Raw genomic sequence first — 13,432 nt, forward strand, 5'->3', positions numbered from 1 at the left:
CGCGGGGAGCCGTGAGTGTCGGTGGTAGAACTAAGCCCTTCCCGCACTCGCGGAAGGACGATGTCGCCGCGACGCCCACGAGGCATGCCCCGACGAGCGAAGGAGTCCGACTCACCGAGTCGGAGAAGGAGTCCGACTCACCGAGTCGGAGAAGGAGTCCGACTCACCGAGTCGAAGAAGGAGTCCGACTCACCAGAGTCGGAGAAGAAGCCCTTCCCGCCACGGGGAGAGGGGCCGGACTAGGGATGCGAGGAGCCGATCGCCGCGTGTCATTAGACACGTGGTCAGACAGCCCCTCAGTGCCTACGTCCTAGAGACCCAGGTGCCGCCAAAGCTAAAGCTACCGTCTATATCATACAAAGGAGAGGGCGACCCAACCGATCATGCCGAGGCTTTCGAGTCTCACATGTCGGTGTGGGAGCAACCGACGAGGTCCAGTGCCGAATTTTCCCAACGACCTTGGTTGGAATGGCGCAAAGCTGGTACAAGGGGCTACCCGATGGGTCGGTATACTCCTATTCCGACCTAAGAGACGCGTTTTTGGCCCAGTACTCTACCAATAAAAGGAGAGCCGTTGAGACATCGGATCTCCTGACCATCAGGCAGGAGGGAGGCGAGTCACTCCGAAGCTATGTGAAGAGGTTCGATGCGTGGTTCGGCAGATTAGGGGGAGCCGAACAAGCGAACTAGCGGCCTTCGCACTAATGAAAGGCCTCCCGCAGGGGACTTGAAAAACGAGCTCATCAAGTGCGGTGGCACGAGCCTTGAGTCCGCCAGAAATTGGCCGACCAGGCCATTAAGGTCGAAGACTATCACAAAATATGGATAGGCCACGGCGAAGCCGGCACTCGAAAGAAAGAGCCACCGGGAGGACAAGCCGGATGAAGGGCGCCGTGACAATAATAGGTCGCGGACCGACAGCCCGCCAGAAGCGTAACCAGCGGACGCCGGGGAGTTCAGTCCGTACTACCATAAGAAGTACAAAGATCACACCCCCCGGGTCGTATCGGCCGCCGAGGTCTTCTCCCGAGCGAAACGAGGGGCGAAGTGGGAAAGGCCCCCAAACCTAGGGGGACGGTGACACGAGCCCGCATCTTTGTGAGTACCACGGCCACACCGGTCACTTAACCAACGATCAGGCATTTGAAGAATGCCATTGAAGAGCCGATCCGAAAAGGAGCCTCGGCAAGTATATCCGGAGGCCAAAAGACTAACACCGGTGGCTCGGATAAAAAATCCGTCTTTCAACGGATAGGAACAATTCATGTTGTCATCGGGGGAAACGAGAACGGCGGATCCGCTCGCGGACACAAACGGCACTCGAACGGATCGTATCGGGGCCGTCAACTTCGTGCCCACTACGGCCCGCGCTTCCAACATCCCGAACATAACTATTGGGAAGGAGGACTACGAAGGAGTCATCGCCCCACATAGCGACCCACTCGTAGTCCACTTAGACATAGCTAACCACCTGGTCATGAGATGCCTGATTGACACGGGTGCTTACACGAACATCATGTTCGGGAGTGCTTTACGGGGCTCGGCCTGAAAATTGCGGACCTTAGCCCATGCACCAACCCATTGTACGGCTTCTCCGGCAGGCTTGGTCCCCCGGGGTCTATCAAGTTACCGAGTGATGTTCGGCGGTCCGACGCGGCCAAGAATGTGATGTCCGAGTTCGTGGTCATCGACGGCTCATCCGCATACAACGTTCTCATCGGTCGTGTCACCCTGAGTGAGGTCGATCTTTGTAATGTCCATCGGGCCCCGACACGATGTATATCTCGGACCGCGGGAGGTTCATAAACTCGTCTCAAAGAACGAAAAAGACGAGGTGGTCAACGTCCAAATATCGGCGGAGGATGCAACATGCAATCCTTCAAAGTGGCAAAGAAAGAGGAAAAAGGGAAGAACCCATCCTTAAGACAGGAGGACGAACCGATGAGCACCAACCACGTCGCCATGGTCGAAGGGGCTGAGACCGAACAGATCGAGATTGATCCAGACGCACCGCCGTTGATTGTCGGTGTCGGCTGGAACCAAAATTCAGGGCCGACCTCCTAGACTGCCGAGAAGGAACAAAGACGTCTTTGCGTACTCGGCCGCCGAGATGCCAGTGTAAGCCGAGAAGTCATCGTTCACAAGCCGAACGTACTCCCAGCGCTCGCCCCGTGAAGCGAGAGGGTGAGAAACTCCTCGGCCGAAAAGGAAGATGCCATCAAGGCCGAGGTTGATAAGTTGTTAGATGCAGGCTTTATCATCCCTTGTACATACCCTGAATGGTTAGCTAATGTTGTAATGGTTAAAAAATCATCAGGGGGGTGGAGGATGTGTGTTGATTTTACGCAACTTAATAAAGCATGCCCGAAAGATTGCTACCCCTTGCCTCGGATAGATAGCTTAATAGACGCAACGGCAGGCTACACAATCGAGCTCGCCGACGCCTTTTCAGGATACCATCAGGTATTCATGGCAGAGGAAGACATGCCTAAATGCGCATTCATCACCATACACGGCACCTACATGTACAAGATGATGCCGTTTGGTTTGAAAAACGCCGGCGCGACTTACACAAGACTGGTGGACAAAGTGTTCCAAAATCAAAAAGGGCGAAACATTGAGGCTCACGTCGACGATGCTATTGTCAAGAGCAAGTCCGACGGCGAGCACCTAGCCGATTTACACGAGACATTTTGTTCACTAAGGAAATACAAGATGAAGCTTAACCCTACAAAGTGCAACTTCGGTGTCCGGGCCGGCAAATTCCTCGGCGTGCTTGTTAGCGCCAGGGGAATTGATGCCAATCCAGAGAAAGTCCAAGCGATTCTAGACCTGCCGGAGCCGAGGAATCGCAAAGAGGTTATGATACTGACCGGGAGGATGGCGGCCCTTGCCCGTTTTATCTCTCGGTCAGCCGACAAGAGCACCCCATTCTTCAAAGTGCTAAAAGGGAATAAAGACTTCTGCTGGGGGGAGGAACAGAGCACGGCTTTCAAACAACTGAAGGCCCATCTGCAAACTCTCCCGACCCTGTCCAGACCGACGCTGGGGGAAACGCTATATCTATATTTAGCAGTAACCTCGGCCACGGTCGATGCGTAATCGTCGAGAGAAGAAAACAAGCAAAGAAGACCAATATACTTTATCAGCCATACACTGTTGCCCGCCGAGAGAAACTACCCGCTGATTGAAAAAGCAGCCTTTGCCGTGGTTGTTGCCGCAAGGAAGTTGAAACCCTACTTCGACGCACATCCCATGACGGTCTTAACCGACCAGCCGTTGGAGAAAACACTGGAAAAATTCGAACAATCAGGCAGACTTATCAAATGGGCAGTGGAGCTATCTGGCTTCGGCATTCAATACAAACCAAGGCCTTCGATAAAAGGGCAAAGCGCCGGGAGACTTCTTGGCCGAGTGCACGTATCGGGAAGAATCGTGTCCCGGCATGTGGGAGGTATATACCGATGGATCCTCCACAACGAACGGCTCAGAGCCGCATCCTCATCATCGGCCCAAACGGGGACGAGTTCGAGTACGCTTTGAAATTCACCTTCTCGACCTCAAACAACGAATCCGAATATGAGGCAGTGATAACCGGAGTTGAGTTAGCCGAGCCGCCAAGGCGTAACACATCATTTTGAAAACAGACTCTCTCTTGGTGACTAACCAATACGAAGGAGAGTACTGGCTCGGGACGATGGGATGGTAAGATACCTGGAAAAGGTAAAAGCCGAGACCTCAAAATTGAAGTCATTCAAAATGCGACACATCCCCAGGTCTGAGAACAACCGGGCCGACGCTCTCTCAAAGCTGGCCAGTTCAACCATAAAGAATATCAGCCGAACCGTGCTGGTGGACATCAGGAACGCTAAAAGCATTGACGAAACCATCGGCATGGTGTGCGACGTGGAAACCGAGACGACATGGATGACTCCGATAAAGGGGTATAAACTGTCAAATGAATTACCAGAGGACCGCAACCTCTCACAAAAGATAAAGAGGATCGCAGCAAGGTACTTGGTGTTTGAAGGAGAGTTATATAGGAGGTCCGCGACAAGGCCACTCCTAAAATGTGTCGGTCCACCGATGCAGAGCTAATCGACGTAAATACACGAAGGCATCTGTGGTCATCACATGGGGGCAAGAACACTAGCCCACAAAGCTCTCCGAGCGGCTACTTCGGCCCACCATGCTTGAAGATTCCGAAACAAAACCGAGAAAATGCAACAATCGTCGGATGCACGCTCCGGTGATACACGCACCTTCCCGAGACCGCAACAGTGCTTAATCCCCTTCCCTTTGCACAGTGGGGAATGGATCTACTAGGGCCATTTCCAACGGCATCCGGAGGAAGAAAGTTCCTAATCGTCGCCGTCGACTACTTCACCAAATGGGTTGAGGCCGTGGCGTGTCTGCAGCTGCGCGGCGGCCGTAAGAAAGGTGATCCGGGAGAATGTCATAACTCGTTTTGGGTTACCCCAAGTCATGGTGTTCGACCATGGCCGAGAATTTTGGAGTGACACAATAATGAGCTGGTTGGAAGAACTCGGCATCAAATTTGCATACTCCTCCGTCTCCCGCCACCCCGTGAGCAACGGACAAAGCGGAGGCGGCCAATAAAACGATCCTCAACGGCTTGAAGAAGACGGTTGAAGACCTCAAGGGAAGATGGGCCGATGAGCTACCCGGCGTTCTATGGTCCCTCCGGACCACGGAGAAAGAAGCAACGGGGTAAAGTCCTTTTCACCTAGTCTACGGGTCCGGCGATCCCGCCGATTGAAGCAACGGTGCCAACATTCGAACGGCCACTTTTAACCGGATGAAAACGAGGAAGGCCTAAGAACCTCCCTGGACCTGGTCGAAGAAAGCCGAGATACGGCACGCCTCAACTTAGCAAAGATATCGAGCCGAATGAAAAGGGCCTACAACCGAAGAGTCCACAAAAGGGACTTAAAAGTAGGAGATCTGGTCCTAAGGAAGTCAGCCGCCACCAACAAAGGAAACATCCATGGCAAGTTGACGGCCAATCGGGAGGGTCCCTACAAGGTAGTTGAAGAAATGAGGCCGGGTACATACCGGCTGACGGACATGGGAGATGTACCTTTGATGAGCCATTGGAACACCGACAATCTCAGAAAATACTTTGTATAACAAATGAGTTGCCCAAAACAATTGTTGGCACCCCAATGCATATTCATATCTAATGAGGAGTCATCCAAGTTTTTCATCAAAGTGTTAATCCACCCCAATCAGAAGGCATACTAACATATGTACACAAAGAGACAGAGCCAAAACCCCGATCATCCCGGCCTTTAACTTGGGAGTGACGGGGACGAGCCGATATGCTAACATATGTTCAACGGCGGTCAAAACGTAAACTCCGTTGCCCCGAATCTGGCCGGGAAGAGACGAGTGAAACGCGATCGCCCTCGGCAAATTAAGACCGAGCTTAAAGACGTTAAACACCGTTGAGATACGCATTCTAACCGCTCGGCCAAGCCGAAGGTAAAAACGAAAAAGCGCTCAATTAATTAACGAATCGCCTCGGCAAATTAAGACCGAGTTTAAAGACGTTAAACACAGTTGAGATACGCATTCTAACCGCCTCGGCCAAGCCGAAGGTAAAAACGAAAAGCGCTCAATTAATTAACGCAATCGCCTCGGCAAATTAAGACCGAGCTTAAAGACGTTAAACACAGTTGAGATACGCATCCTAAATCGCGCCTCGGCTAAAGCCAAAGGTAAAAAACGAAAAGCGCTCAATTAATTAACGCAAGAAGACAAGTGAAGGAATAAATCAAAAGGCCTCGGCCAAGCCAGAGGCAAAGCAAGCAAAATCTCATTAAGGAAAAGATAACGAGTTACAAGAAGGAGAAACACGGACGACGGTAGTCCCCTTTGGGATAAGCCAAGACTCTACCTACCAAGGTCTTACAAAATACAAGGAAAAGAAAAAGCAAAAGGTTTTGATTTGGTTCTTTGAAGCGCCAAAAGGATGGCGGGAGAAAAGGCTTAATAGTTGGCCCCGAATAGTGAAGCTATCCGAGACGCCGGGTGAGCCCGGTGACGACCGCCCGTCTCCCTATGCCCGTTCTTCGCTTGCCCTTACCGCCATCGCAGCAGCGTTACCCTCGGTGAGCGACTTAGATGCAATCCGGGCAGCCTTAGCATCCTCGGCTTTCTTGGCGGCCTTAGCATCCTCAAATTTGCCTTATCCGCCGCAGACTTTCTTAGCGACCTTAGCATCCTCACCGCCTTGATCGGCGGACTCCTCCTTGGCCGCCCTCGTCTTCTCTCGCAAGGGCCGCCTTTGCAGCGGTCGCCTCCTCATCCTTCTTGGCCCTCGCATCCTCGGCAGCCTTATCCGCGACCTTCTCTTTAGCTTCGAGCCTATCGTCGAACGGCTCGTCAAATTTTGTCCACGAAAGGAGCCATCCGGATAGACCTCATCTATCACCTCCCTGAAAGCTTCTTCGGTCAGGTCCCTATACTGAGCACACATGCGAGGGAGAATCGTGCTTTGAAGTGTCTCAATATCCTTCTCCCTTTGGGCAAGGATAGCACTAGTCTCCCTATGCGACTCCGCTTGGAGCCGATACGCCCTTTTCGACTCCTCCCTATGGGCGACAACAACGTCGTAGCCGCCCTTGTACCTGTCCCGTTCCTCCTTCAACTTGGCGGCGGCAGAATCAGCAGCCTCTACCTTGGCCTTCTCGGCCGACAGCAGCTTCTCAATTTCCTCGACCCGCGCTTGTGCGGCAAGGAGGTCAAGCTTAGCCTTCCCGGCCACCCCCTTTGCGGCAACAACATCGAGCCTCAGCTGCTCTATCAACGGTCCCGTCTCGGCCAAGGCCTTTTCTTGCTCCCTAATACGAGAGCCGGCCAGGTCGGACCAAATCCCAATCCTCTTGCTCAGCCTTGTACCCTCCGCTGTGAGCTGGTCGTTGGATATCGACGCGAGTACGGAGTCGGCATTTTTTCCCGCCGTCTGCATAGGCCTCTTCTCAACTCGCCGCTCAGTAATTGGGACAGACTGCGCCGGTTGATCTACAAAAAATTCAACCAAAGAGTCCACGTCAACGTTCATGGACATACCAGAGAGCCGGTCATCAGGTATATCTAATGAGCCGGCTAAATCTGAGCCGCAAGTTAGACCTGTACCGGAGGGCTTGCTCTTCTTGGCCGGTTGACCCGTTTCCTCGGCTACCGGCATTAACATGAGCGACGGAAGCAGAAGCATCGGTGGCATGGGTAGATCTTTTCCTCTTACGCCTAAGCGGAGATCCCTCAGCATCGGAATCCTCTCCATCGACAATGTCAACGACTTCCACCTCTGGTAGAGGCGGAACTGAGGTTGACACCGTCGCCGCCGTAGACTTGGCTTTTCGGACCCGGCGAGGCAAGGCAGCAGCTACCTTGGCCTGGGTCGCCGCCTCGTCCAAGCCCTTCAAGAGGTCAGTAGGCGACGGACGGCGGTCATGCACATCGACCTTCGGATTCTTCTCCTTAACGTTTCCGTCTTTGTCCAGCCCCATCTTCTCGAGGAGTTGCTCGAGACGTAACGGGACCAAAGTGCTCTGTAAAAGAAACAAAGTAAAACTTAGACAAAGGGACATGTCAAGAAACAAACAACGAAAAACATTAAAGCAGAAATGGGCCTCACACCGACCCCACTCACCCTGTGCTAGGGCCGGTATGAGGCCGACATAGCAAAGCGGCTCGTCCATCAAGATGACTTGCGTCGGGGGCAACCAAACCTTCGGCGCCCCATCATCATCGACCTCGAAAAGCTTCGATTGCTCGCTTCTCGTCCTCATTAAGATAGACATTCCCGGCGTCCATCTTATTCTTGCCCTTGGGGATCATCTTCTCACGCTCCCCTTTGCTCTCGCACCGCAAGTTAACGTGGTCGAAAAGACCGAGGCAACGGATAATCATCCGGGACCTCGACATACACCCACCGTTCCTTCCAGCCCTTGCAAGAGGTGAGCTTAGGCACGGTGAGATAGCCGGCTCGTCACGGGACGCTATACCACCCCGCCACCTTGAACATTCATTCGAAGAAAATGAATTCGGCGGAATAAGTTTACCGTTGGGATCACCCCCTGAGCGACACGACCACACGAAGCCGACTATAGTCCTAACGGCCAAAGGGTGAAGCTGCGCCGCTGCAACGTTCATCGCCTGAATTATGGAAGAGACGTACATATTGAGAGGAAACCGGAGACCATACTCCAAGTGCCTCATATATACGCCGATGTGACCCGGGGGAGGGCAACAGACGGTCTGACCCTCTCCAGGGATGACAATGTTGTACCCCTTGCCAAAAAAGAAGTGCTCTTCGAAAAATTCAGAGCCAGAGCAGCGGGCGAGCCCATCGGTCCAAGCACGATTGGGGCCGATGGTGCGTGCATCGTAATGATGCAAGACTGCCGCCTCTCCGCACCGGAAGGATTCCTTCCCTCATCATCGACATCATCTTCCCATCGCTCCGAACTCTGCGGTCAACTTCGGGGAAGGAGACCTAGGGCCCTCGACCTTAACGGAATTGCGGCTACCGCCTCCTCCTCATCAAACCGCGACGGGGAACCCCGGCGCACGGCATCTGGGACCGGCATCAGTAGAAGACATGGTTCACAACAATTACTTAAACAAAACAAAAGGTTGAAAAGGTTTTTCAGTTTACCTTGAAGAAAAGTGCTACGCCGACGTAAAAATTCTGAAGATCGGAAGAGAGGAAAAGACTTGGAATTTTGGAAAGAAGAAAATTTTTAGAATGAATGAAATTATTAACCAATTTCACTTCAGAGATCTGGTATTTATAGGCAAAGGCCCATAAAGGAGGACCAATCAAAACGCAGCCCATGAAGCGTCGCCCAATCAATGAAGAGACACATGTCGGCATGCGTACACGGAATGTCAATCGACGCAATGAGTTGAATGTCAATCAAAGCAATGTAACCAAGCGTCTTCAACACGCCCCTTCATATCCCTTTGCCTATTCATCTTCCTCAACAAAACTCCTAAAGTATCTATTCTCCGCCGCAACACGACTAACAAGCTAGGCAAAGACGGCCGGGGCAATCAAAAATACACCGGCACTCTCAACCTTGGGTCCGCCGGCCAGCAGCACCTTCTCTTCCACATTTTGATGTCCATTACACATCCATGTGGAGGGGGGATACGGTACGGCCTGTACAGAATATACACTCAGCATACATCGGAGCCCATACCACGGCATAGACTACGCTGGGGGCAAATTGATGGGGCATATTCTGTGCCCGCTGACCAAGTCAACATATTGAACGAGGTCAAAGATATCCACAGCAAGCCAATGACTTAGACATCCCGGCCCGATGCGAGCCTTTCGGCCCCACTGGGTCTCGGCATGGCAACCTACGGCCGGGGCACATACCCGCGTACTCATATCCAAGAACCCTCGGCATGGAGTCAACCAGGCTCGCCGGCCTGCCATAGGTCCCTCGGCCGAGGGTAGATCAGTCTTTCCACCTGCTACGCCACTTGGCCCACTTGGCCACTACGTGACAAAAGGTGAAAGTCTATAAATACTCCTCAATCCTCATTGAGGAAGGGATCCGGAATCTAACCTAAGAACCACTTAAATTGGTATTATCTCTCTCATCTCTCTACAATACACGTCATCAAGCTACATACTACTTAATCACAATAAGTTCACTGACTTGAGCGTCGGAGTGAGTACGCTTGGCACAAAGCCAAGCCCTCAGTTTGCTCGTTGTTGCAGGAGAAAGCCGAGGAGAGCAATCAAGGCTAGAAGAGGCATTATTCGACAAAGCTAGCGTGGTAAACAAACCTACTTCGGAATTCATACCCGGAACAGGTAATTTTAGAAAATAAATGTTTTTAGAGTGGCAGTGAGTGGTTTTATCTCTAGTTTTATAACGATAAATAATGAAAATAAATACTATGGAGTCCATTCTTCGTGAAGATTAGGGGTTATATTTTTCCGTCAAGTTTCGATTTAGTTTTAATTATTTTCGGGCCGAAAAAAACTTTAAGGAGCCTTTGGTTCGGAAAATGGCCTGGAAACCGAATCAAAAAAGAGGAGGAAAGAAATAGAACTAAAATATCGCTCCCAAATAATAAGTACGGAGTATTACTTTTCGATGATATCGATTACATGTGTCTATTAACATAGCCGGCAAAGTTATGAGTTCATGATATCAATTTTTATGAAATGAAATGCAATTGTTTGGTTAACCTTCAATGGAAGGGAACGCCATTAATCCCAACAATTCCTCATTTAATCTCCACCACCAACCACCACCACAACTTACTAAACCAACTCCTATCGTCGTCCTAAATAGCCATGTCGCTAGCGATCTATACCCGGCTCCCCGTTGTAACAATCTTCCTCACCCAAAACCACCAACCCCAAGCCCATAAAAACACCCTTGAGAACTCTAGATTTAGTGTTTTTTTTGGGAGTGGGAAAATATTCGAAATTAGCTAACAATTCAAAACGCAAGATATTTATGGCTTGTTTTTTTAGTGTAAAGGAACACAAAGCAATAGATTACTGACGGGATTCAAACATAGATAATAATAAGTACGGAGTATCAGCTCTCGACGTCATAAACTCATAACTTTATCAGCTATGTTAATAGACATATCCAATTTGTCAAATTACGTCGTCACTGATATACGATTAATTTACCTCTAATTCCCTCTTTCTTTTATGCAAACCGACTCTTATCGAGTCGGTTTCGGGTGTTTTTCCTTGCATATTGTGCCCAATACCCGTGCTTGTTACCGTGTGTGTCCTTTTGTAGGAAACGACCTAAGTATGGAGAAATTGGGGCAAGAAAGGCATCCCATTGCCTTTACATGAAGAAGAGGGGAAGAAATGGTGAAGAGTGTGTTTTGCCGGCAGGCCGGCAGCCGGTCTAGCCACCGGCAAAACACACCCCAGAGAGTCACTTAAGATTTTGAAGAAAAGCTGAGGAATGTGCTTTGCCGGCAGGCCGGCAACCGGTCCACCGGTAAAGCACAGCAAATGGAATTAATTGGAGATTTTGGTGAAAAACAAGCTTGGCCTCGCTGCCGGTAAGAGCACCGGCAGCCGGTCAACCGGCATTACGCACCATAAAGAAGAAGCAGAAGTCCTGAAGAGTGTGTTTTGCCGGCAGGGTTAAGACAACCGCCCACCGCAAAACACAAATGCCAGCTATTTTTAAATCTTGCACGGTTTTACCAGTAAGACCACCGCTGCACGGTGGACCCAAGAAACACAAAGAAGACGGGATTTGGGCTTTTCTTCCTCTTTTCTTCCTAATTTTGTACAAGCCTATAAATACCCCCTCTTAAACCCTTTTGTACACACAACCCTAGATCTGAATTATTTCCTTTTCCAAGTTTGAAACTTTGTTAATTATTTCACTAATCATTCCCTAATTAAGCTAGTTCTTCAATCAATTAGTGATTGAATTTGGGTTTGTAAGAAGATTGAAGGATTTCCTTCTTTATTATTTCTATCCAAATTCCTCTTTCACTATTTTGTTGGTATTAATTCTCTCCCTATTTCCATTTGTTTACATTTTTGTTCTTCTTTTATGTTTGCTTGATTGTTTATGTTAAGATTGTTGGTGTTGTTTGTTTGTTGTTGTTAATTTCATCATTGTTCATCTTTTTATTGTTGATCTTTCCTTTGTTTCTCTTTCCTTTGTTCAACTTTGGGTAGTTGTCCTCAAAGACTTAATCTTTGAGTTGATTTGGTTAAAGATTGTGTCTTTAGGTCTAATCACTCTCATTATTAGATTAAATCATCTTTCCTTACACCCATTGTTAGATTGTTGCATGTTTAGTAGTGAATTTCATCTTCTCACCATGTTTATGACCAAAGTTTCCATCTTTATTGTTTATTTTGCAATTAGGACCATGATTAGTGAGTAGTCTTCCACTAGGGCTCGGTTTGACCCAACATGAGTAATTTCATTAGTTGAATTTCATAAAGGCTAATTATTTGGGGAAATTGGTGAGGGTAGTTTAGAGGATTGACTTGGTTTATGGGTTGACTTTTGGGTAGTGTTGACTTACGACCCTTGACCACCAACGAGAGTTGGTTAGGTTGTGATTTGGATACCCATAATTTGACCCTATTGTTGACCTTGGTTGAGACCGAAAGGGAGAACCGGGGTAGGACACCTCTAATCTAGCGTTTGAAATCGACCCTCGAGAGAGGGAGTGGGATGACCCGGGAATTGACGGGGCTTAATGACCTTAGCAAATATTGGACTACCTTGGGAATAATGCATGTTTTTGGGGTAGTCGGGTATTGAGTTAGGGATTCCGACCTTCGAACCCGAGAGGGGGGTTGGTGGGTAGCACTAGTGTCCTATTTCGAACCCGAGAGGGGGGTCTTAGGCGAATTAGAGTCGTCACCTCCTCACCTAACTACCCTTGTGATTAGCCTAGAGATTCGATTGTGTGGAATTACGAATTGTTTGGGGAGAACCGAGTCTTAGGCTTTTAAATTATTTGATTTCATCTATTTTATTTTATCTTGCTCTTTCTCTTAGTTTGTTTTTATTTAGTCGTTTTACCTTGTTGTTGGTAGTTTTAGTACAACCTTCATCCCTTATTGTTGACTTAGCTAAACGATAGGATTAGAACAATTAGTAATCTTCTCAACTCCTTGTGGGATCGACCCTTAATAGTGTACAACGATAAAATCGTGCACTTGCGAGGTATAGCTTGATACCATCAAGTTTTTGGCGCCGTTGCCGGGGAGTTCGGCTAGATATTAATTGTTTTCGTTCTTGTTTAGACTAAGTCTTTTGTTTCTAATCCCTCTCTTGAGTGTGTAGGATTTCTTGCATGGTTAGGAGAGCTCGAAGAGGTCAACCAATACACCCGATTGACCACGAGATCGAAGCAACCGCGAGAAGACTAAATTCGCTCCGTAGAAGAGGGCTTATAGAAACACCGATTCCTCAAGAAAATCCAGTAATTGAGAACCTTCAAGAAGAACCACGGGTCTTTGAAACTTTCGAAAATCCTTTTGCAACACCGGAAACGGAAGTAACAATGGCCGCGGTTCCTATGAGAGATAACTTGGCTCCGAAAAAGGTGGTGAATCCGAGTATTGTGAAGCCACCTATTCAAGCCAACAATTTTGATGTGAAAGCCACCTTGCTACAACTTGTCCAAGGGAACCAATTCGGAGGGGAGCTACGAAAACCCCAACGAGCATCTCAACGAGTTCTTGGATAGTTGTGACATGTTCAAGGCCAATGGAGTGACGGAGGATGCCGTACGCCTTAGGCTTTTCCCTTACTCTTTGAGGGGAAGTGCCAAGGAATGGCTTAAAAGTTGTGAACCCGACTCTCTTCGGACTTGGGATGATGTCTCTAAGGCTTTTCTCAACAAGTATTTCCCACCCCAACGAACCGCA

The sequence above is a fragment of the Silene latifolia genome, unplaced genomic scaffold, assembly GCF_048544455.1.
Source record: "Silene latifolia isolate original U9 population unplaced genomic scaffold, ASM4854445v1 scaffold_222, whole genome shotgun sequence".
NCBI lineage: Eukaryota > Viridiplantae > Streptophyta > Magnoliopsida > Caryophyllales > Caryophyllaceae > Silene > Silene latifolia.